Source organism: Pan troglodytes, chromosome 6 (genome assembly GCF_028858775.2).
Source record: "Pan troglodytes isolate AG18354 chromosome 6, NHGRI_mPanTro3-v2.0_pri, whole genome shotgun sequence".
Taxonomy (NCBI): Eukaryota; Metazoa; Chordata; class Mammalia; order Primates; family Hominidae; genus Pan; species Pan troglodytes.
In genome coordinates, this window is record NC_072404.2 from 31,171,119 (window position 1) to 31,197,072 (window position 25,954).

General features: G+C 39.5%; 1 long non-coding RNA gene across 1 annotated transcript in view; it reads right to left on the reverse strand.

Moving 5' to 3' along the window:
- Positions 1 to 362: 362 nt before the first annotated feature.
- LOC134810525 (uncharacterized) overlaps positions 363 to 25,954 on the reverse strand; it is a 381,944-nt gene continuing 356,352 nt past the window's right edge. Inside the window, exon 4 of the long non-coding RNA XR_010158813.1 lies at positions 363 to 2,020. This is a non-coding gene — a long non-coding RNA (uncharacterized LOC134810525). The remainder of the gene's footprint in view (positions 2,021 to 25,954) is intronic.

Below are 25,954 nucleotides of genomic sequence, written 5' to 3' on the forward strand. Positions count from 1 at the left end.
TGTGTTCATACTGCACCTAGTGCAACAAATTAATATCTCTTGTTCCCATCCTCTAACCTCAGGAGTGCCCTCCAAATCATTTTGACAATCAAAAATGCTCCTAGGCAATTCCCCAATACTGCCTTGGGGCCCGTGTGGCCATTTGAAAAATATCTCTCTAGAAGTCCTGATCTGTGTTACCAACTTGATCAGGAAACTTTTTACATGAATGCTGGCCCACACTCACTAGGTACAAACCAAACTGATCACCTCCAGATAGATAGAAAACATGTTAGAGCCAGAAGGGCCTGTAGGGTTCACTTTGGTCTGCCTTTTACAAATGAAGAAACTGAGGCACAAGAAAGAGAAATGACTTTAAAGTCATAAGTATTAATGTGACTATTATTAAATAATGATCCATTTCATCATCTTTCAGACATTTAATACATTTTCTCATTTATTTTGTAGGTATTTCCAGCCTTGTTTTGCAACCGATAAAAATGAGACTCAGAGGTGAATGGCTTCCCAGAGTTTACAAAACTAGTAAATGGCAGAATAAAGACCTTCAGTCCAGGTTTCTAGGTTACAAATGCTGTGCTCTTTCCTCCCGGACATGAGTGACTCTCCCTTCTCTGGTTCTCCTCATGCGAATCCAATTAGGTGCCAAGGTCTTCAGATTTTACCTTCATCAAGTTTTCCACATTCACTCTGCATTTTCGCTGCCACTCTGTAGTTTGGGTTCTCATTTCATCTTATTTTGACTTATTGTCTCTTAACCAGGCATCCTGATTCTGCTCTGTTCTTTCTTTCATTCATCCTGAATGCTTTCCTCATGCTAAAGTCATGGATTGGAGCAGGACACCTCTTCCATCCACATCTCTCTCCAGGAAGGCAAATGGTCCTTAAGCTCATTTTAAGAAACCCTGAATAGATCACATTCATTTATAGACCATTTAGTCTCCCTCCTTTAATTGTTTTCTGACCTCTGACTATCCAAACCATCTTGAGTATATAGACATGGATTAATAAGATCTAGAAAAATCCCAACATGGTTACATCCAAAGACGAGAAAGGCCTGGTAGATTGTTGGGATAAATGTAACACCCTCTTGGCCTCATTTCAGAAGACTTCAAAAAAAAATCTTTAAATGTCCTTCAGAAAAAATTGCCTTAAGGCCTAGAGAGAAGCAGGAGCTCCTAATTCCAGTTTGACCCTTTGAACTGTTCCAGGGACCTACTCTAGCCCTCAGCTCTAGTTATGGGACCATGTGGTTTTAGGAATGTGTAGGATTTATAGCTTAAAAAATGCCAGAAAATCAGGAATTTAAATGCCTCCTGATTTATGCCTGGCTTGTCAAAGGCTCTAGCGATTTTAGAGATGCCGAATCTCTTAGTACGGCTCCAAAGCATGAGCTGTGTCTTGCTTTTCAGCCGATTGTTATTAACAATGGTTGCCTTTAACGCTTTACTGGCACTCAGCTGTAATCTTTAAACTTGGTCCGTTCCTGCTTTGGGAGGTGTTATAAATTTCATGATTCAAAAAAATTATAAATAGGAACATTCTCTGACTTTTTTAGCCAACATTTCTGAGACTCATTACCTGGGGGACGGAGGCTTAAGTATCCTTTATTGGTGCTCGTACATCTGAGCTGCTCTCTTGTTGATGCTAAAAGTGTGCAGTCCATCCGTACTAAAGAATAATTCTTTACCAGAGAAGAGACAAATGCAAGCACACTCATTTGTTGTCTGTATTTGTGGTTGCTTATTATGCATCCTGGAGCATTTGGTGCAGAAAACTAGACCCTCCTCCCCCACATGGTTACTGTAAGCGATTTAAATCAATCCCTTTTATGCAGCAGTGGGTACAGGAAGCACAATATGCAGCCACTAAATATGCCATTTAAATTCTTCTCAGGCAAAGGTTAAAAGAAAGGTGGGGGGAGGAGCCCGCAGAGCAGAGATTGCCGAGGTAGCTGTATTCAAATATTTTTGATAGGTTTCTAAGATACATGTCTCTTTTGCTGAAGCAAATGCATTCGTGTCTGAAAAGAAAACAAACAGGGAAAATGTTAGCTCTTGCGCTGATGAGCTCATGAGAAATGCCAAAAGAGTTGTTTGTGCACAGCGTCAAATATCAGGGGTTCTTTATTGTGGAGCTCTGATGCTCAGAATCAGGCGGAACGTTTCCATGACAACTAATAGATGTTATGTTTATTTACTGAGTGGCAGGGAATGACAATGTGAGCAACTGACATATTAGTTTCTTTCTCCTCTTTTTTTTTCCCCAGTAAGGATTTGTTTTAGTCAATGAAAATGGCAACAACATCTTCCATTTTTATTTGTCAGAGCTCCTATGGCAAAAATAAACAGCAGTTTAATTTGATTCAGTTATTCCCTGAAACATACTTTCAAGGCCCATCGCTTTATGGCCTTGGAGAGTGTTTTCAGCGGGCATTCGCTGGCGAGAAGATGGTTGGCAAAGTAAAAAGCAAATTTCACCTTTTATTCACTTGAAAATGATCTAATAACTGCATTCCGGGCCATCTAAATTTATGTAGATCTCATTAATGTCCTCTAAATTTCAGGTGACCTTGTTTATGCTCCTACTGATACATTCGTAAAAAGGGTGTCTTAAGACCTGTAACAAGACCACAACCTCAGCAGAGCCAGGAGATGAGGTTGCAGGGAGGGTTGGACAGATCCTCGCTGGTTATAATGATATATTCCACACCGTTATCTGCCTGTGGTTTGTCTGCCCTCTAAATTATCTGCAGTTAATTTTTAATGCTGAACTGGCTTCCTCCTACTATCCAGCTGGTGTGTGCTCAAGGGATATAAACCAATGTTAGCATTTGCTTTAAGAAAACACACTTAGGAAGGCAAGCTGCTGGTGGGGGTGTGGATGGATGTTCATATGATGCGTGCTAAAGCAAAGAATTGGCATTTCTCTTAGTCCCTGTTTTGTATTATCTCTGCTGCTGCTCTGATTAATTTGAACAATTGAAACTTGAGATACTTTGGGCTTTTGAGGAAAGAACTCCAAGTGCTGTAGGAAACAAAGTCAGTGTGTGACTATTAGGAGGTGCTCAAAGTGTTATTTCCAGAAAACACACTTCTCCCATCTCCTGTTGTCTCAGGTAGAAATTGGCTTATCTCAGAACAGTTCCATCACTTCATTAAACTTATCTATTGAAGGCCTGTTTTTCTTTTCTTTTTTTTTTTTTTTTGGGGACGGAGTCTCTCTCTGTCATCCAGGCTGGAGTGCAGTGGCTCGATCTCAGCTCACTGCAAGCTCCGCCTCCCGGGTTCACACCATTCTCCTGCCTCAGCTTCCTGAATAGCTGGGACTACAGATGCCCACCACCATGCCCGGCTAATTTTTTGTATTTTTTTAGTAGAGACAGGGTTTCACTGTGTTAGCCACGATGGTCTCGATATCCTGACCTTGTGATCTGCCCGTCTCAGCCTCCCAAAGTGCTGGGATTACAGGCGTGAGCCACCGTGCCTGGCTAGGCCTGTTTTTCATGCTAGAATGTAAGCTTCTTGAAGGCAGGGAGTGTGTCTTCGTTATCTTTGTATCCACAGCACCGTGCACAGTTTGACACAGCAAGCATTCAAGAAAGCTTTGTGGAATCAACAGATAATGAATGAGTGAATGATCACAACCCAGCTTGTGTCATCTCAGCTCCTGGGCGGAATCAGGCATTCCCTCTTCTGATCATGCAGTCGTGACAGTGCTCCTCACGTGGTCCTGTTGGCTTCTAGTTCTGTGGAATGAATGTATGAATGAGTGTCCACTTCAGGATGGGAGCCAACATTTCTCAAGGGCGTGCTCTCCTGTTTTGCAGTGTACACACCCACGTGCACATGTACACAGCAAATAATTCAACAGAAGAGTAACAAAGGAAAGATGTATATTCTCATGAGACCATATCTAGCCCTGAGGAAAATGTGGGAGCTTAGGAAGAACACTGAATATCTGAAAAACTGGGATTTTGTGTCACCAGTCACAGTATCTTTGGGTCTCAGCAACTTCACTTCTAAAATGAGGGGTGTGGACCAGAGGTACTTTTCCCAAATTGTGTTCCAGTGGACACCAGTGTCTACTAGGTGTTAATAGCTCTTCTGACACAAACAACCAAGAGAAACCAAGCACCATATAAAACGAAATTCACCAGGAATACCTGGCATCCCATAAGTCTGAGAGGTCTTAGGAAATATGTGGCTTCTGCTGTCCAATGTCTTCTGTGATTATGCAACCAGGCATCTTTCCAGAGGGAGCCTGTTGTAGTGTGTTTGTGCTGCTACAGCAAATTACAAATTACTTAGTATCTGAAAACAGTATCTGATTACAAATCAGTATCTGATTACAAATTACTCAGTATCTGAAAAACAGAAATGTTTTTCTCACAGTTCTGGAGGCTGGAAAGTCCAAGATCAAGGTGCTGGCATTTTTTCTGGTGAGGGCCTTCCTGCTGCAACCTCACAAAGCAGAAGGAGGAAGAGCAAACTGGAGCAATGCTACATGAATTCTCTTTTACAAGGGCCTTCATGTCATTAATGAGGGGGAAGTCTTCATGGCCTAACCATCTGCGAAAGACCCCTCGTCTTAATGCTATCACATTGGCAACACCTGAATTTTGGAGGGGAGCTGTTCAAACCATAGCAAAGCCCAGGGACAAAAGCACTACTTTTTCCAAACATATTTGATAATTAACCACTTTGCTGAAGGAGACATCTAGATTTCCATGAAACACTGGGATCCTGGGCTGGTGGTTCTTTCCTCAGGGGAAAACAAGCTTGAGGTGATGGAAATTCTGAGTTAAACTCTTATTTTGTTGTGTTACTTAGTCACATTTTAAAAACTCATTATAGTTTGCCCACATAATAGAAAAAGAGTAGAGACTTAGAAAATTGAGGTAATATTATAGATAATCAATAAGAAAAAATCTGTACCACTCACTTGTGGTTTGTCTACACTTATGATAGTCCCCACTGATAATGATCAGATTACTAATCCCCCATAAGTGTAGATTGAATCAGGTTTGGACAATTTGTGACTTCTGCCACATCTTCTAGGTTTGCCCAGTCAGGAGGTTTGTACAGTGGCTTCCTACAAGTAGAAGCCCATGGGGTATTCCGGTGTGAAGATCACAGAGGAGGAGGAGAAAGAAAATTAGTCTGTTGATCTTCTATTGCCACAAGACTTCCTCATCTCTGCTTCTGATATACTGTTTTCAGATTTATTATCAAACACAGTAAGAATTCGTCATTGTCCATAAGGTAAAATATGCCCAGGATACAAATACATGGAATTTGGCGGAAAAAGGGGAAGGAGAGGAAGGTGACTGTATTTATTGAGCAGCCACTATATGCTAAGCTTAATGCTAGGCATTTTGCAAGTGCACTGGGAAGTGCCAGAATCATTATCCCCTTTACGTACAAGTAACCTGAAGTTCATGGTGACATGAGGGTCATTGGCTAAAAAGGGGCAGAGCCTAGATTCAAATCCTGGTGCTTATGATATCAAAGTTTATAAGCTTTCTATTTTATTCTGGTGAGGGGAGAGGATACAACCTAGATAGAGTTAACACTAGCAACCATTAACAATGCTTAACTAAGTCAGAGGCAATAAGGCAAGAGGAGAAGGCATCATGGATTTGGTTGTTAGGGATGGAATCAAACAAGACACGGGATTTGAGCTGATCTTTTCAGAATCAAAAGGATTTAGAGGCACAGTTGGAATCACGATTAAACAAAAAGCCACACATGACCTCTGGTGCTTTGCAGATTTACGGCTGCATGGCAATCTTAGAAAGAAGTGAGAGGGCTTTAGGGCCAAGTGCAGGGTTATCCCAGGTACATCACAGCTTGCAGAAACTTATGGTCCTCAGGACATGGCAAAATTATAGACCTTCATGGGTTCCCTGAAGTTGCTGCAATGGGCTATTTCTACTTGAGCTCTCAGTGGCAGATTTCATGATCTGGCCTTTGTAGTGGCTCAAATAAGGTCATTACACAGTGAAAAAGAAAAACATGGAAGCTTAGTTGGGAATGGGCAAGAAGACAGAATTGTCAAGAAAGTTCTAGTAATCATGCATTTTGGTCCCCTCTGCTTTCTTGCATGAACAGTCTTTTAAATTTCTCCAAATGGACCCTAACCATGGTTGGTTCTCCACTTAATACAGCTGCAAAGGACTGGTGAATGCTGTGGAACTCTGTCTCCCTTTGAAATTATTATTGGTTTTATGTTTCCACATGACAACATCAGCAGGTTTTGGTTAAGTCTAATTGCTGTCCCCTAAGCAGCACCTGTTCATTTTTCTTTTTCAGTGCTTAGGGGCATTCTTCTGTGGCATTATTCCGGTGATCAGAGTATCACCTGAATAATGACACATCAAATTTTTAAGTTAGTCATACAGCATTTGGAACCTGAGTTTTGGGTCACAAACATAATGCTTTCAAAATGTTGAGCGCGTCCCACTTTAATAAAGCCCTTCTCCCCTGCATTTTTTTTTTTACTGGATGTGCCTACAAATACAAATTAGTTATAGAACTTGCTGAAAATGTGTTTTAGGATGAGTGTTTGGCATTACCTCCAACAGAGTCAAAGCTTGGAAAATGATTACAGTCATATGACTTTAGAAGTAGAGGGGGATACGTTACAGATAGGCCCATCCTGGAGTTTTTAAACTACGCCTGATGGAGCCAAAGGGACTCTCTAGAGCTGTCCCAGGAAGGCTGGGCTCCAGGTCTCCATCCCACTACAAATGGGCAGCTCCTCTCCCCCACTTTTTTTTTCCTAAGACGGAGTCTCACTCTGTTGTCCAGGCTGGAGAGCAGTGGCGAGATCTTGGGTCACTGCAACCTCTGCCTCCCAGGTTGAAGTGATTCTTGTGCCTCAGCCTCCCCAGTAGCTGGGATTACAGGTGCACGCCACCATGCCCAGCTAATTTTTGTATTTTTAGTAGAGATGGGGTTTTACCACGTTGGCCAGGCTGGTCTTGAACTCCTGACCTCAGGTGATCCAGCCGCCTCAGCCTCTCAAAGTGCTGGGATTACAGGTGTGAGCCACTGTGCCCGGCCAGCTCCTCCCTTTACTGGAACTCCTTGTGGGATTTCATTTCAAGAATGGCTCCATAGCTATCAGAAAGTCTGGAAACCACATATCTAGTCTAAAACCTTTATTCCAGATGAGAAATAATGAGGCCTAGAGAAGGAATATCACTTTCTTTAAGGTGGAATCTAGTAGCAAACTATGGAGTGGGCCTTGTCCTCTCTCCTCATCACATAATTTTTCTACTCAATAATAATGTTTATCAAAGTCCAGATTTATTTGAGGCTCATAGGCTAAAACTTTAGACCTTGAAGGAACCTTACTTTTCTTATGCTATTGTCCTCAAATAATTTATTATATGCTATCGACATGCTAAACAAGATACATAGAGCAGGATAAGATGGTGCAGGAAAATTAAAATGGTCAAAAATATAATAGTCGTGACCTTTAATAATTTCTGTGAGCTTCAGTGTGCAGGATATTATTTTTGGTTTTCAATATTATCATCACCCATCTAAGCAGTCTTATCTGAACTGCAGGGGGAGAAAACAGAAACTGCATTCTCAGTCTCCCTTGCCAGGAAGGTCTTGGTTGGATTCCTCCAAAGGGGGATTTCCAAAGATTTGGGAAGGCAGAAAGAAGAGAGATGCTGTTTTCCTCATAGAAGCATGAGCAGACAGCTAATGTAGGATTTTACTGGTGGCTTGCTTTAGAGCATTTTCTTAAGAATAATCTGCTTCTGTGCTGTAGGCAGCTGGGATCATTGGCAGTGACTTCCAACCGCAATGCAGGTCTTTCTGAAAATGAACTATGTTCATGCTGCAGAAGCTGAGGCCATTGGTGGTGGCTTTCCAATGATCCTGTACTTCTGGATTTCCTGAAAGCGACCTTCCTGATCTATGCTCTCTTGACTTTCCAATAGCTGTGTCTCCTCTAATTCCCTGTACGAAGCTCTTTCCTACTCAGAATACCAAGAACAGCTTCTGTTTTCTGGATTGTAGCCTGGTAGTTCCAGAAATGTGTTCCTTCAAAGGAAGTGGCATATAGGGAAGCAGGTGGGTGGCAGAATAATTGATATCTGGAGCTGGAAGAAGAAAACTAATGTTAAGTAGTGACAAAACACTTGGAAGGTATACCTCAACATATCTATTCAGCCTGCAGCATGGGGGAGATGGCGTGTATTGATTATTATTGGCTGTACTTAATAACTCTCACAAAAAAAAAGAAGAGCTCAGGAAGACACTGGCTAGGTGGCAAGCAAAAATGAAAAGAAATGAAGAAATCTCAGAAATTCAGAGTTTTGCAAATTAGGAAAAGTTAACCATTTCTATACTCCAGACAGCAACAGATAGGGTTTACAAAAGCCTTTGAGCCACAATGGCACAGTAAAAATCATCAGTTGACTAGGTTTCAAGACGAAGATCAGTTTAATGGTATAGGCTTCCTCTTCAAGCCTGACATGCTCAAAGGTCACCACCACTAAGCTGAAGAAATAGAAATAAGGCAGTTTTGAGAAGTATGTGTTAGAGAGAATTTAGGTATGATTTCTACATCTGGAACTGACTAGAGACAAATAGGTCAGAAGACTACTGATTTCTTCAGGGGGTTCTATTGCCAATAAAACCACTAACCTGGAAACAAACAAACAAACAAACATACAAACAAAAGTCTTTTGATTTGTCCAAAGCCTTTGACTACTCTGGCCCCTTTATCTTCCAAAAATAGAAGACAGCTTCAAATGTTATTTACTTCCCATGAGGCCTTCCTCAAATGTGGCCAAGGAGAGTAAAAAACCAAGAGGAGTCCCCAGGGGCAGAGCCCAGAGGCCATGGGGAACACGGGCAGAGGAGATCTTCCCAGAAAAATAGAAACAGGGTCTAGGCAAGGGACTTTTGCCCACCCCAGTGATGGGAGTCTAGTTTCAAATGCAGTTAGGTCATGACCTAATTTTTGGTCTTTTGAAGTAGGGGTTCCCAGATGTTTTAGTGCTGGGATACAATGTCAATATCCTGATATGTCTTCAGGAAAGAGGCATTTCCTCTATTCCCATATTCATGGATACAGATTTTTGCATTTGATAGGGAAGGAACACACCTTGGAAAAGAATTCCTTGACTTTGATGATTTCAAATGAAACACAAGAGAAGAGTGTGTGCACAGAGCTCCTAAGAAGGATAGAGGTTGTTCTATGTTGAGTGCTAGTTGCTGTAGGCCACCCACACTGGAGATAACTTCAGGACACTGGAGTCTAGCACTGCCCTGGAGGAACCCGTGGGAGACTGTGGATTGACAGGAAGTAGAAGGAAGCGGGGTAAGATGCCAGCCGTGGCTCATGAAAGAAACCTGCTGCAGGTCTTAGAAATATAATACTTTTAAAAGTGTTATACTTGTCACCCAAATTCATATAATTAATGACTGGTGAGACTCAATAGAACTTCCACACTAGGCAAGGATTGAAACTTTGTCTTTTAAAGAATATTACAGTTATGTTTTCCTTAATAATAATACAATATTTGTTCACTGTAGAAATTTTAGGAATATTAGAAAAGCATAAAGTAGAAAAAATCATACTTCCTAACTCAGGAAATTATCACAATTAAGATTTTGCTGTAGTTCTTGTTAATCCTTTAAACTCAAATATGCATATTTTGAAAATAAGGTCAATGTATATGGCCTCTAAAGGTACTTTGTATTAACTAGTGTAGGCTAAGTTATTCCACTGTAATGAACAGTCCTCAAATCTCAGTGGTTTGTAATAAAGATTATTTCTCATTCATGGTTCAGCTCCAGCCCTGCTTCACATTGAGTTCATTATAGGCACCCAAAGTAAAGGAGCAGCATCTATTTGAAACAACCTCTTGGCAGAGAGAAAGGAGAACGTGGCAGATCATGTACTGGCCCTAAAGCTTCTGCCTGGAGTGACACATACATGTCATTTCTGCTTACATTTCATTTTGGAAAGTAACTAACTCATATGGCCAAGCCTAATGTCAATGGGTAAGAAAATATATGATCCTCCTTCAGGGAGGGGCAGCAAATATCTCTGAACAATAATATTTATACCACTTAACTAGTTTATTCCACGCTCCTTTGTAAGCACTGGAATTGTTATAAAACTCGTGTGATGTTGCTTTCTCTGTATGCGGATTTTTGCACATCTCCTGCCTTTGGTTCTTCTCATCTTTGTTCTCATTGCCATAGGAAGGGAACGGTGGGAGATGGGTTGGTGACCCTATCACCAGTGGAAATGAGCTTATTATCTGTAAAAAGCAATAGGATTTAAGGAAAATCCCAGAATTTTATCAAAGTCTAAATTTAGATGTATTTGCAGCAGAAATTTTAAATTACATTCTAAATTCAAGAACTACCATATTCAACAGAAATCTTCAGCAAATGGTGATCCCTACCTGGCTTTTCCACACTGAGAAAGGGACTGTTTCCTGGCACCATGGCAACCCTTTCTAGCAGCTGGTTCAAGGGTCCATATGTAATCAGAGCTAGTGTTTTAGGTTCAGATGCCCACACCTACCTATCTCTGTCAGCCTCCTACCTTCTGTTCTCAAAGGCTCTGCCTAGGGGGTCAGAATTCTGAAATCACCTGCTCATTTTCTTGGTGTCCAGCTGTTCACTGAATGGTTGAAGAACAGAAGGAAAATGTCTGTTCTCCAGTCCCCTGTGTGCTTAGGGCCCTTGGCTTTGTGAGCCTCACCTCCTGTGCTGGGGAGGCCATGAAGCTCAGTCACTATCCATTATGTCCTCACCAGGCCCCACAGGTGTCTTCCCAGAGACAGGGGATCATTCATAAAACTCCGTGCCCCGTCTTGATGCTGCCCCAGCCCCCAGTTTTCTAATTGGCACGCTGAATGCACAGGCAGCAGGGACTATCCCTACTTTACATCCATTACATCCTCTGTGTAGCAGAGATCAAACTATTCTCAGGTCATAAAGAATCATGCTTTTCCTTCTCTTGTAGGTGTGGTTTGACTTCCTCTGGTTTGGACAGTCACCGGTCACTTCCGGTTTTACACCATGTTTTGTCTTTAATGTCTGTCCTGTGTTCACTGTCCTTTCTGCCTCATTTTCTAGTGGGTTTCAGGGGTTGTTTGCATCTATTTATGATTCAGTAAAGAGTGTGCATGTTTTGCATTTCAAAAGTCAATGAACAGGCAATGCTTCTTACGGAGACGAAGTGGACTATGGTGTCTGCTAGATCAACTGACCTGCCCAGAAGGCAATGGTTAACCCTTCTGTCCCCCATTTTCTCTTCTGGACTCCCCCAAAATGAACACAACTCTAAGCCACCACAGTATCCTGTAGCATTTCATTTTCAGTCCTAATCCTCTAAAGAGGCAAATTTCAATGTTGTTTTATATTTTTGTTTTTAACATACTAGAAGCTGAAGAAAGGCTGCCCAAGCCATTTGATAGGGAAGAATAGGAAAGGATTTCTTGATTTAAATGCCAGCCCCAGAATGCAGTCACAATCCCTATCCACAGTACACACACCAACAAATTTGACTTTTTTCTTTTCAAACAGACATCATCTTGCCTTCAATGAATGTCATGGAAGAAGACAATTCTAAAAGCACTGGCTGCAAATATGGGTGTTTCCTGGGTAGACAGTAAATTTCATGCAATTGTGAGTGAAGGTAGATTTGGAATGGGGTGAATGGGGTTCAAGGATTACATGAGGTTAGTCTCAATGCATTTTATGATATTTTCACCCTGAGATTTCACTGAATCCACACACAGAGTGTTGCCTAATCAAAATGAACTAGGAAGGAGAAAGCAAACGGGAAAGCAATTTCTAAGACAAATTTTTCCTTTCCCTTAGTCAATGCTCTATTTGGGTGTCTAAAATGTGGCCTCCTGAATGCCTGGAGCTTATCTTTGGCTGCAAGACAAGCAAACACTGGGTCTGGAATCAGAAGGGAAGAAGGGGGAATAACAACAAAAAGATCCCTTGCCAGGAGTGTGGAGAGACATGGCAGAGCCAGCCTCATGACTGGCACTACAGGGCTCTGAAGCCTGGGACAGCTGTGGAGCCCGTTGCATCTGGAGGGAGGGTTGTTTCTGCCCCTGGCTCCAGCCCTCCCTGCATATCCTCTCCCACTGAGTTCATTCTTGGCCCGTCCTCACGCAAAGGCAAGAGAGCCAGGTGCTGGGATGGAGCCAGATTAGAGGCTGGAAGTACATCTCCCTTTGTGATATCAATGCTAAGGGGGAAGTGGGTGAGATAGAAAGGCTAAAGGAACCTTGATTCCATTCTGAGGGTGAACTGTGGAAGGACTGGCTTTTAAGGGAATTAGATGGCAGATTAAAGAATGCTGGGGGTTTTCCACCTGTGCTAATGCAACATACTCTGTGTATTTATGGATGTTTGTTGTTAGCCCCTCTTCAGCTGAATGTAGGAGAAACAAATAGATTTTGCTGCCTGTGAAAGATCGACCAAACTGCCTGGGCACTCTGTTGCATAAGGACAGTACTCCAGGATTTGTGTGGCATGAAAGAAAAGGTGAAAGTTTTCAGAACATCGGAGTGAAAGAACAGGTAAAAGTGAACGAATAGGTTTGATCTCTTTTAACCCTGTTAGTGTTGAGTAGATAGGGAATAAAGCCACATATTAAGCTGTTATAAAATATTAAAAGCTAAAGAGCTTCCTATTGTCACTGAAGAATTGACAGTTAGGGTTCTGACCAGTCTGGATAGGAAATAGCTCTCTCAAAGCTCCCAAATTTCAGCTGGTCCCGAATAGCTCTGATGCCAGCCTAAACAGTTCTAGTTGTCAACTGCCACCCCTTCCCAGTAGTTATCGACTCTTTCCCAATGTGAATTAATCTATACTCTCTGAGTACTCCAGTTGGCATCTCTCGTCTGAAGCAGAACACAAGTCTAAGCACCCAGCAATCCAGCTATGTCCTTAGAAGCCCGGGTGGGAGACAGTTTATTTTCTGATTTTTCTCAGGGTTATTTGCAGAGAAATCAGAGGCATTTTTTTTATAGGGATATCCCAGAAAGGCTGAAATTATTGATGTGGGATTAACAACAGTTATGTTAAAAAGCTCCAAGGACAAAGTAAAAAAAAAAAATCATTTGTATGTTAATATATATGCAGTAAGTATATATAAGACAAAATGGTAGAAATTACGGAGAGACATATTTTAGATCAAAGTAAGAGTATCTTCTAATAATAGAGCTTTTCCAGGGTCAAATGAACTGACCTGACTGATAGTGGGCTCCTTTTCATTCTAAGTATGCAAGCAAAGGCTAGAAAGGTGTTTGTTGATTATTAACTAGTTTCAAGGTATAAAAACAACAATGAATATTTTACTTCATTAACTAGGAGTTCTTAATCTGTGAGCTCCCACATGTGAATGTAAAATTATTATGTATCTGCACATTTTCTGTGGAGATGTTTTTCTTTTTTTCCTTTGTTTTCAGTCATAACCTCTTGTACATGACAAACCAATTAACTAACTCCAACTCTCCATGTAAAGCTTCCAGTTAGGTCTTTTGGGTCCCACCCTTAAACATGACTGTTCTGCTAAAGATCAACAGACACTTGAGAATAACTTCTAACACGAAAGACAGAAATCAAAACAAAGAGGATAGAGACAATGATACAGAATGAAGAAGAAATAAAGAAAAAAAAGCAGTAACAGCCAAGAAATAACTCATTAATATTCCCAGAAAATTAAGACCATATTTCATGAAACAGTGAACTAGAAGCTACAAAAAAGGAGCATTCAGAAGACAAAAAGGAGCTTTTAGAAATTAAAATTATGATGGCAGACATGAAAAATAAGAAGGATTCATAGATAAAATTAGTACATCTCACAGAAAGTTGAAAGAGGGGACAAAGAAATGAGAAATAGGGAAGGAAAAAAACATAAGAATTATCCCAGGAAGTCCAAAATTTGAGTATAAGAGAGATGAGGATAAAATAAAGAGGACATCATCATCAAAGAAATAATCCAGTGAAAAATTTCCAGAACAAAAGCACATGAATTTCCAGGTAGAAAAGGCCTAACAGCTGTGTTCTTGAATCTATTTTTAATAGATGTAAAAAATACTTATACCAAGATACATGTGTATAGAATTTCAGAATACTGGACCAGTGGGAAGACTCTTAAGTTTCCAAAAAGAAATGCAAAACAAAAGCAAGACACATACAAAAGACTGGAAGTCAGAGTGAATTAAACTGTTGAGCAGTAACACTGAAATTGAGTACACGATTGATGAATGAGTTTATTTATTACAAAGGGAAAATTATTTTCAACCCAGAATTTTATACCCAGCCAAACTATCAATTAGATAGTGGTGAAGGTGATGCAGTAATGGGGGTAGGGCAGGAGAATAAAGACTTTTCTATATATTCAAGATGTTCTGCAAACAATGGCAAATATCTAGAGAGCATACATATTAAGGCTGCTGGCTGCTGGAGCAATGTTCACTAGGGAAATTCATGGTAGCAACATCAGCAACAGAACAGTGAAGTTCTCCCATTGTCTATCATATTCCAAGGGAGAGCACAGTCTGACAGAGCGAGATGTCAGACTTGGGGAGATGTACTCAGACACTTGGGCTTTGGAACTTTTACACTACATAAAGAGGGAAGAATTAATAAGTCATATGTGTAATCAGAGGCCAGAATATAGTGGCAGTAGTACTTGGCAGAAAATTATCTCCAGCCCTTTTCTGCCAAGACACTATTTTTGGTTGGAGTTAGCATCAGCCTCTTCTCTGGGGTGATCAAGGAGCTAGGATTCAAGCTTTAGGTTGTAGCTACATGAAGTGGCAAATAGTGTCAGGCCTTATATTATCAGCATCCATGTTTAGTAACGCTCCTCCCCTATAATGGTTGGAAGACTGGGGTCCGAAAGCTGATGATCAGAAGTATCAGGCATCCCCTATTTAAATTGAGGCTTAAAGAGAGTCAACTCTTTTTCTGGGAGGTCAGTTTATAGGATATAAGTCTTGGACAAGTTCTCTTTTATCTCTCAGGAGAGCTCAAGGATTTTACATTATATGTACCTTTTCTGAGGAAGCAACTGGATGATTTCATCCACCTTACTGAAGGAGTAAACCATGAAAGAGGAAGATACAGAATCCAAGACAAAGGGGATACATACAGGAGAGGCAAAGATAAATTATTAGGATGACAGTGAAGGGAGATGTCTAGGAGGACAGCTAGCAACAGGAGCAACCTGAGCAGGTACATTGGTGCAGTAGGAGAGAGGGCTCCAAGTGAAAGTTTCTTAAGAAGATAAAATGGACACACCACTCACTTTTAAAACAGCTTTATGGAGGTATAATTGTCATATAATAAGCAACATATTTCAAATACATAATTTGCTAGGCTTTGACATATTTTGACATCCATGAAATCTTTATCCCAAGCAAGATAATGATCATATTCATCGCCATCAAAAATTTATTTGATAACCCCTACCTCTTTTCTCTCCCTGTCTTCCTGATTGTTAGGCAACTACTGATCTACTCTTTGCCATTATAAATTAGTTTGCATTTTCTAGAATGTTACACAAATGAAATCTTAACATACATATTCTTTTTTGTCTGGGTTCTTTCACTCAGCACAAATGTTTTGAGATTCATTAATGTTGCTACACTTTTGTGGTATAGATCATAGTTTATTCCTTTTATTGTTGAGTGATAGTCCTTGATATGAATATACCAAAATTGTTGTTAATGAACATTTGGGTTGTTTCCAGTTTTTCCTATTAAAAATAAAGCACTATGAACATTCATGTGCAAGTCTTTATGTGGGTATATGCTTTCTTTTTTCTATGGTAAATATCTAAGACTGGAATGGCTGGATAATATGGAACTGTTTTCCAAACAGTTTGTACCATACCATTTTACATTCCCATCATCACCATATGAGAGCTCACCTTCTTCTACATCCTTACCAGCACTTCATATTATTAGCCTTTGAATTTTAGGCATTCTAACAACTTGTCTAAAATCAATTTCCCCCAAAAGCATAGAGTTATTTTGGACTCTCTATCCAGTTTCATTGATTTATTTGTCTATCTTGATGCCAACTCCAGAGTATTTTGATTATTGTTGCTGTATAATGAGTCTTGAATTTAGATGTGTGAGAACAGTTCACATTGTGCTGAAACAATTGAATAGCCATATTTTTGTTAAACCAACTTTGCAAAACCCTTGGAATAAAACCCACTTGGACATAATGCATTATCCTTTTTAATACATTGTTGGATTCATTTTGCTAAAGTATTATTAAGAATTTTGACATCTACGTTCATGAGAGATTTCAGTCTATACATTTCTTTTATTGCCTTTGTCTAGTTTTGGTTTCAGGAGCATACTGGTCTCATAAGTGGCTTGGGAATTATTTCTTTTACTTTAGTTTTCTGGAAAAGCTTATGTAGAATTGGTATGATTTTTTTAAATGTTTGGTAGGAGTCACAAGTGAAACCATCTAGGCCTGGGGTTTAATTTATAGAGAGGTAATTTACTGTCAATTCAATTTCTTTAACACAGGTAGGATTATGAGGTGATCTAATTTTTCTTGAGTGTGCTTTGGCAGTTTTCATCTGTCAAGAAATTTGTCTATTTCATCTAGGTTTTCTAATTGTCTTGTATTTTCTTATTATCTTTTTACTATTTAAAGAATCTGCAGTGACATCACCTCTTTCAAACCTTAAATTAATCATTGTGCCTTCTTTTTTTTTTCCTGATCAGTCTGGCTAACAATAATTTTATTGATCTCAAAAAACTAGATTTTGGTTTCTGTTCTCTATTTCATTGATTTCTGCTATGATATGATCTTAATTTTTTTTGTTTTCTGCTTACCTTGTATTTTTTGAAATTTTTTTAATAGTTTTTTTTTTTTTTTTTTTTTTTTTTGAGACAAGCTCTCACTTTGCCACCCAGATTGGAGTGCAGTGGGACAATCACAACTCACTGCAGCCTCAACCTCTTGGGCTCAAGTGATCCTTCCAACTCAGCCCCCTCAAGGACCTGGGACTACAGGCATGAGCCACCACACATGGCTAAGTTTCAAATTTTTTATAGAGATGTCTCACTATGTTGCCAAGTCTGGTCCTGAATTCCTGGCCTTAAGTGATCTTCCCGCCTCAGCCTCCTAAAGTGTTGGAATTGTAGGTATCAGCTACCATGCTTGGCTGCGTCATCTTAGTCTAATTTCAAGGATTGAGATGATTCAAAGATAGGCTTCCATCCATGGGAGGAACTTTCTTTAGTATGGTCTTTTTGGGTTCCAGTTCAAAACATGGTGATCGCTAACCCTCTCACTTGGTGAATCCTAGGCTCTGCTTTTTCTCCCTTAAGTCCCCAGAAACTGTTAAAAGCATGGGTCACCTTCTCAGTCTTTCATGCACGTCTTTCCAGAATTAACAAATATCACCATGGACAAGAAGCTCTAATTGCTGACTTATCGCTTTTGCTTTTAATCTTTTCCCAGGTTTTAAAAAGAACTACTGAGTTAGTTAATAGAATAAAAGATATTCTAGATTTTATTTGACTCTTTCAATTCTGTTAATAAAGTTAAATATTTTTTCATATAGAAAGATAACAGGTTAGTGCAGGAGTAATTACAAGTCCAGCCTCTCTGGGTTTCTCTATCAATGAGACATTAAAAGGTCATGACTTTGAGAAAGTCTTCCAGGCCTTGCAAGCCCTGTTCATGGGAATAGTGGTAGCTCCTTGCACAGGGAGGGAGCCAGGGATTTAGATTTTGCTTATTTGACTGATCATAAGGGCAGACGGTGAACAGAGCCATCTTTACAAACATTCCTAAGCTGTTTTCAAATGTGCTTCTGTACTTGTTTCCAAAAGATGTCTAAGTAAGCTTTGATTCTCTGAAGCATATATGAAGAAATGGACAACATGCCACCTTTCTAAACCGAAATTTTAGTAGAGAAAGTCAAAGCATATTTTCAAGCCCAAAGAACACTGGACTAATTAAAATACCCTAAAAGCTATATGATCAACTCTGACAATGAACTGATGTACTGGGGATCTGAAAGGGCATGAGGGGTTTTGGAGAGGATGGTGAGGTTAAGCTGTGCAGACTAGATTTCTGAACAGCTGTGTCTTCTCATAAATGTGACATTCTCGTTTTCTTATCTTTCCCATCAATTTCTCTACAGTGCAGGAGGCTGAAGACAGATTTTTCTCCTCATGAAGGAAAAGTTCCCAGGGGTTGGGGCATGGGGCGGCTTTGGTTAGGCTTCTTTTTTATTTTTAAGCACATGGATTCCTGGTGCAGGATCCTAACCAGTTGAACTGCTAGAAATTATTATATCCTACACACGAGTTCACAGGGGTGAAAAGGAAAACAAGACCATAGATTTGGAGTTGTTTGTTTTACTATAATTTGAAAAATAAACACGTTTCCCTGTCTGGAGTCATGAGTCATATTTTTTCTCTTCCAACTCTTAAATTACTGACACAGAACAAAGAGGGAAAATCCAAAGTTGAATACAAATTCAGCCATGCGTCAGGAGATTCTTTCCTTGGTCCCCAAAGTTCTTAGAGCCTGTCCAGACTCCTGGCTCCCTTGGCAAACCCACTCCTTGATAGGAGCCAAGTATCCTTTGCAATTACCTTTCCAAGGAAATTTGGGGATAATGACATCAGCAGAAGAATCAGATTAGATAATGCAAAGCAGCTGCCTCTCTACCTTTCAGATCAACTCCTCTCTAGAGGAAAGGTTTGCAACCTTTCTGCATGCACAAAAATAATCTGGAGTAATTTAAAATATATATACAGATTCCTGGACTTACTTGCAGAAAGTCTGATTCAGTGGGTCTGAGTTGAATCTCAGTTGTCTTCATTTTTAACATACAGGTGGTTGAACTAAGAACTGTATCTTGGATAAAACCTGCTCTAGGGACCAAGTTCCCAGGATCCAGAAAATCCATTTATGATGGGACCGCATGAGTATGCTACCTTCTCATTACCCCTAGCAGCACAGAACCTGCTGTCTGTGAACAAGCTGGCATTTTTTTTAAAGGCTAATGTGGAACTCTCCTCATTTGGAAATAAGGTTTCAAAGAAGAAAATCATCTCACGTGGCTGTTGAAGACTATTTTGAAGTCCTAGGAGAAGCCTTCAACAATATTACACCATTAGTATAAAGATAATTTATTGGCATCAAAATGATCAAGCCAGAATTACAGTTTCATTTTTTTTTGCTTTCAATGCATGCATCTGAGTATTATTTAGTTGGTTTCAAAAGGGGTTTCAATTCACCAAGACCAAATTTCTTTATGAAGCTGTTACCACCATCACCACTGTTACTATTCCCAAAACCGCATTCTCCGTTGGATCTTGGTACTTCAGTTAAAGCACTTATGTTGATATCATAAGCACTTTGTATGGGCATTTGTCTCTATAACCAGATTATCAACCCCTTAGAGGTGGGAAAATATCTTTTTTAATCTTTGTATGAAGTATACGAAGTGTTTGATGGATGATGACCTAGAAGGCGATCTATAACTATTGACTCAGTTAAATTATATACTTTTTTCCCCAATCATGCAACTGCATTAAATACACTGAATATAATTAGCATTTTTCATAAGTTTTTATAACATTAAAGATTAACATCTTTTTCTAGATATGAGTCATAAGCTGGGAAAAATGGAAAGAAAAAATTAAAGAAAAATGGAAAGAAAAAATATTACCAAAAATATAGTTTCAAAACAAAAGCAAATTTTGGAATAATTATTTCCAGAAATTTAACTAGATTACATCTACCCTTTCATTCCAGAAAAAAAAGATAATAATGAATTGCTTCCTAATTTTTATTATTCTCCTAGCATCTACTGCAGGTGTGACTCAACACTCTCCACCTCCCCTGACCCCTTCCCTGGAGCAGAATCTACTTTCTCTATTTTTACTAATACTATAATAATATTATATACTAATAAAACTATATAACCAACATGAAATTGAGAAGTGAGGAAACTGGATAATTTATGCTTCCAACAGTTTTTTTAGCTCCAAATTTAGGGAACCTGCTCTGCACCTATACCTGTGCAACCTGGAAGTGCAGGCAAAATAATGCCCCATAGGGTAAACCTCTACCCAATGAAGAGTGAAGAACAAATTCTCCCTGTGTTTTTCCCTTAAATGGATGGTTGTGAAATACCATTCATATGGCTCTTCTGATGGTCCTGGAGGATCAAGTCACCAGCTGTTTTCATTGGTGGCCAATGCAATAATGTATCCTTATATTGGCCCTTCCTTCCTTCCTTCCTTCCTTCCTTCCTTCCTTCCTTCCTCCCTTCCTTCCTTGACCCCTCATTTCCCCTTGTTCCTCACTTGTGCTTTTCAGGATTTCACCAATCAAGTACTCACACATAAGTCTTTGTCTCAGACTCTCCTTTCTAAGGAAGGAAACTAAGCGAAGATATTATGAAAGTTGAGAGGAGCAGTGGTGAGAAAATACAAAATGGTAGAAATTCTAAAGTTAGTTTGAAAATCTTTGAAATGCAGTAGGTGATGTTTTGCTTAGACTGATATAAAAATATACCTGTATTAATAACACTATAATGCCTGATTGTCTTTAAAGGGTCTTTTTTACAGTTTAGATTTAGACAAAGACCACACATTGCACTTTGTAAGTTTCTTAAGGTTTCTCTTAATGTAAGCCAATCTCTTTTCTCTTTTAAATGCTACTTATTTGTTCAAGAAACAGGGTCATTTGTCCTGCAGAATGGCCACATTCTGAATGTGCGTGTCATTAACTTATTTCCTCCAAAATAACATGGAAATACAAAAGAAAACTCCTCTGAACTATTGCAAAAGGGCATTTTTTTTCCTTGATAAAGATTCTGTATCTCCTGTTCTTTGGGGGATTGGTAGTACTACTTGGTAAATGAATGGGTCAGAAATGAAATGTGTATTTTCTTATTATTGGGAAACAGTGGAATTTTAGCTCAACCTTGACAGATACATGTTTATAGATTATCATTTTTCTGCCCCTATATATATACGTACATATATATATACACGTTTAAACAGGAGAAAAGGCATACAATTTATTTAATGTGTACACAATGTGTGCATGGGGAGAATCACAGAGTAATTGCCCACCTCACAGTGGGGCTCAGAAGCTTATATACTATCCTGGAAAAACAGAAGAACTATTTTTTTTACACCAATAATGTGATGATTTTTGTGGCTGTCACCAAAATGCTAGAATTCTAGACTTGCAATGGATCCCAAAAGTCACCTGCTCTAATGATTTTGCTTTCCAGGTGAACAAACGCAGGCTCCGGGATGCCAAGTGACTTCATATCAACATCACCCAGCAGATTAAGGGAACTGGGCCCAGAATCCTAGGCTCCTGGCTACCCAGTCCTGTGCCCATTCTAGTGGCCACTACACTCACCCACTGGTTGTAGCCATATCTGGCTTAGGCTGGCAACCCTTTTGAAGCAAGGATGACGCTTTCTTTCTTTTGCCCAAGACCATTCTTCATATAATAAGACATTTAACAGATTGTGGGTTTGATTTATAGGTATGGTGAACTAACACTAGAATGTATCTGAAAGATTGAGGCAGGAGAGGTAGTCAAGGAAGTAACCACGTCTTTCGGACGTGGCAACCGTGATGACCACCAACACAATAAGCCCTGGTGTTGACACTGTAGTCAAGCTCATTCAAGCAAAGCTATTTTCAGTAGGGAATTTCCTGTGTAGAGAGCATGCACATTTTGATTTTACTGTCCTCAAACTGACCCTTTGCTCATTATAATACTAATATAAAAAATACTAGTATAAAAAAACCCCTGGGTGGAGATTTAAGACGTTAATGAGACATGCGACCTGTGAATAAGCATGTACAGCTACTGCACATGTGCATCCAGAGGAGCACCCACAACATGCTTACTAGTAACATCTCCTTCCACACCCTTATGAATAATCATGTAAGACTCCCATAAGGGTAGTCTCCCTAGTGCCAGTCCATGCTTTCTCATCTTTACGAGCAGCCCGCCCTGAATCCTCTCTCAGGGTGCACTGTCTATTCTGCACCTAGCTTTTAGAATATTCTTTCTCTTTTGCAATAAATTGCTCTATGCCGCAGCTCCTTTGCTGTGTGTCTCTTCTTTAAGTTCTTTTAAACTAATAAGACAAGAACTGAGGTCTCACAACAGCCATCAACAAGATTGTTGAAATTCTGGAAGAGTGATTTTCCCCATGGGTAATACATTATTCTTTTTATTATTTCAAAATACAGAGTGTGAAGTCAGTTATTCTACCATGCTGACTTCCATCATTTCCAGTTAATATTTCTAAAGATGCATGAAATTAAGAGAGAAAAATAGGAGTGTGAACTACCAGGAAGCATATATAAGAATGATACTGATGGTTTGGTGAATAAAATAACCCAGATTTGGGGTAAGAGTATTTCCCACTTTTAGAGGAGTTGATAAGTTAAAGCCTTTGTCAGTAAACATTAAAGTTCTTGCTAATTTATTTGAAGTAAATTACGAAATAAATTCTTTAGAAGGCAGCTTCTGCTGACTTATAGTCTGAAGTTTGCATTAGGGCCATCATTATTACTTGTAGGGTTTCCCCAGCATCTGTGGCATTCTGTCTGTCCTGGAAGGGCTGTTTGGTTCAGCCTTCAGTGAGGAGTAAATATAAGGAGAGTCTGGTGTTGCTGTGCTATAGGCTGAATATTTGTATCCCTCACACTTGTATGTTGAGCCTCTTAACCATCAGTGTGATGGTATTAGGTATAAGTCTTTGGGAGGTGATTAGGTTATGGGGGTGGAACCATCATGAATGGGATTAGTGCCCTTACAAAAGAGACATCAGAGAACTTCCTTCCCCTTCTATCATGTGAATACTGGTGTCTGTGAATCAGAAACCGGATACTGAATCTGCCGATGCTTCAATCTAAGGCTTCCCAGCCTCCAGAACTATGAGAAATAAATTTGTTGTTTATAAGCCACTTCATCTATGTTTTTTTGTTATAGCAACCCAAATGGACAAAGAAAGCTACATAACATTCCTGTTCAAACTCCAGCTCTCTCACTTACTATTGCATGACTTAGGACAAAAGTTTTGAAACTTTTTCAAATTCCAGTTTCTTTATCTAGAAATGGTCTTATTGAGGATTAAATGAAATAATGGTTTTAAAGCACTTAGCATTGTAAAGCAGCTGGCATACAGGCAGTACTACATTATAATGAACTCTTACAATCTTCTACAACAAATGAGACCTTTCTGTTTATTCAGTTAAAATATCACAATGGGGAAAAATGACTGGAACTATGGTAAGGTTCTTATACAAGAGGGGGTTTATCATTATTCAAAAGTAGACTATATGTGTATCTATATATGTATGTGTATATATATGTTAAAGATGAATAAAACATAAAATATTACAGTGGTTCATTCAGGAGGGGGCTGAATAGCACTTCATTTTGACAAGCTAAAATGATAGAAGAGATTCATCAAAAGTCAGTACCAAGTTATGTAGATTCATTTTTTCCAAAGGATCATAAAATTGAAAAAATGTTTTGCTGGTTAAAAGGAAATATTTCAAATGATCATGGACATGCTTTTGTATTTTATAGAGCAAGAACTTAATATCTACTCTTTTAATTTTTTTTTTTAACTCATAATCTCTACAATTATGAAAATTAGCTGGGATGTTGATTTATTTAACTTGCTTCATTGGTTTGGATTAATTGGTTGGTGAGAGTTTATTGAAAGGAACTTAATCTCTTGGTGGGAACAACACTAATGTTAAAAGATAAACTAGTAGATGTACACTCTTGTCCACTTAGCAAAGTTGGAGAAATCTGGGTAGAAGTTTATCGTAATATTTGAGGGCTGAGAAGAGCAGCAACACTTATTTGAAGAAAGCCAGAGAATCTAATTACAGAAGAAAGAAGAGGTAAGGAAAAAGAAAAGGGAATGCACAATGGTGATAAGTGGGGTGTATGTGGGGAGCGTGGTCATGAAGCCTGATCATTTATCACATGAAATACTGGGTTGAGCTGAGGTTGAGTAATGTTGGACACTGCAAAGGCCCTATCCTTACTCCCTGAATCTTGGGGTAATCTTTAGACATTACCATTAATTATTTAGACTCAGAAGGCTGCAAAAACATCTTGATTCATTGGCCAAGTGACAAGCATATGGTGTGTTTTGCAAACCCCTAGCTTTCTGTTGAGGGGAGGCTAACATTAATTTCTTACAAATCCTGCAGGGACTTTCCAAGCCAGCCATTGTTAACATAGTTCAACTTCGAAGTTACAGAGCTTGGAGTAGTTTTGAAAAATAAGTTAGATACAAATGAGTGGCTTTATTCTGACTGGTGATGAGGAAGCTTCTGTGGCACCCTAGCTTTCCTGCAAAGAGCAACAGAGCATCGGACAGCTTTGCAGCTTGATTGATAGTGAAGGTGGCAATCTATTTAGTGGGTCCTACAGGATGGTGCTCGGAATCTGGTGTTTCCCACAGAGCTTGGCACTCTATCAGCCCTGGCTCAGGCAAGAGTCCTGATTCTGATTCACTGAGCATGTGGCATGATCATGATCAGCCTGCCCTCTGGTTGAGGGAGATGAAAAGCCCACCCTCTCCCAATACACAGCTGTTGGAGGGCAACCCCCTATGGAAACATGAGAGGTGGGAGAGAGTGAATGGGGAGAGGTATGGTTGTATGAAATGAAAGACATACAAAGAACCCCTCATCGTCTTCAGCTCAGATACATATTATTGTTTGGACTGCTTCTGACAGGTCATCAAATTTAAGCCCCAAAATTCCCTATGTTCTAGGGATAGATTAGTTCTACTTTCAATGCTGTGATAGACTTTTAGCCACTCCCTGGGCAAATAATTCACTTCTTGGCCTCTGTCATCTTTGTCAGCTCTTGGACCTACTCAAATCCCCATCAGAAAGGCAAGGTAATGTTTGAATTTTATTTACTGAACAAGTTGAATTGAAGGGAATTTGGACAAAAATTCTCTCTCATGGCAATAAGGGCTAGCGATTAAGGCACAAAGAAATGAAACTTATCTTAAGAACTAAGAAAAAAAAGCTGTTGATAGTACCAGCAGACAGTAAATAATATCAGCTATTCAGTTGACTCAGTCTGAAATTGAATGGGAAAGTAAAGGCAGCCAGCCCCATTTGGCAGTTCCATCTGCTCTGACCAGTTGAGCATTAAGGAAGAGAATGTGAGCAGGTATAAACAAGATTTAGATAAAAAGTATTTCTGGCTTAAGAAGCTGTGTGTTCACTCTGGGCCAAAATGATCAATCCTGGATTGTTCATAGGCAATTCGACCTCTTCTGCCAAAGAATCAAACTTTCTATTTTGAGAGGGATCATCTGGTCTGTTTCAATGTGCCTCAGGAAAATCCACCTATAAATTAGGCCAGAGATAGAAGCATTGACCGTATTTTTAAAAAGGCTTCCTTGTCTGGAAACCTTTTTCTTATGTACAATCAAAACCTTTTTGGTTGCAAGTAAACCATTTTCCTTCCATTATTTCCCCAGTGAAAAGAAAAATAAAGAAGAGTAACCACCTGTTTTCATAAGAAAGCCTTTAATGTATTGTGGCCATGTAACCACTCTCCCATCTTACCCAAGTTATGCAGTCCTAGTTTTGTTAGTATTTCTCCATACATGCTTTCTCCAAGTACATTAGCACCTGTTGCATGCTCTCATGAGTGGACTAGCCCTATATTTCATTCCTCTTCCTATTGAGGGTCTCACTCCTGCACCAGAACATTCTAGGAAAGTGCAAATATTAGCAACAGCAGGATGTTCATTTAATTTGTGACTGTGATTTCTCAGCTTTGTCCACGTGTGCTTTATCCTAACAAGCTAACATAGGATCATTGCTACAGTCTTTTTGGTGCTTCTCAGGTTCAAGCCCACA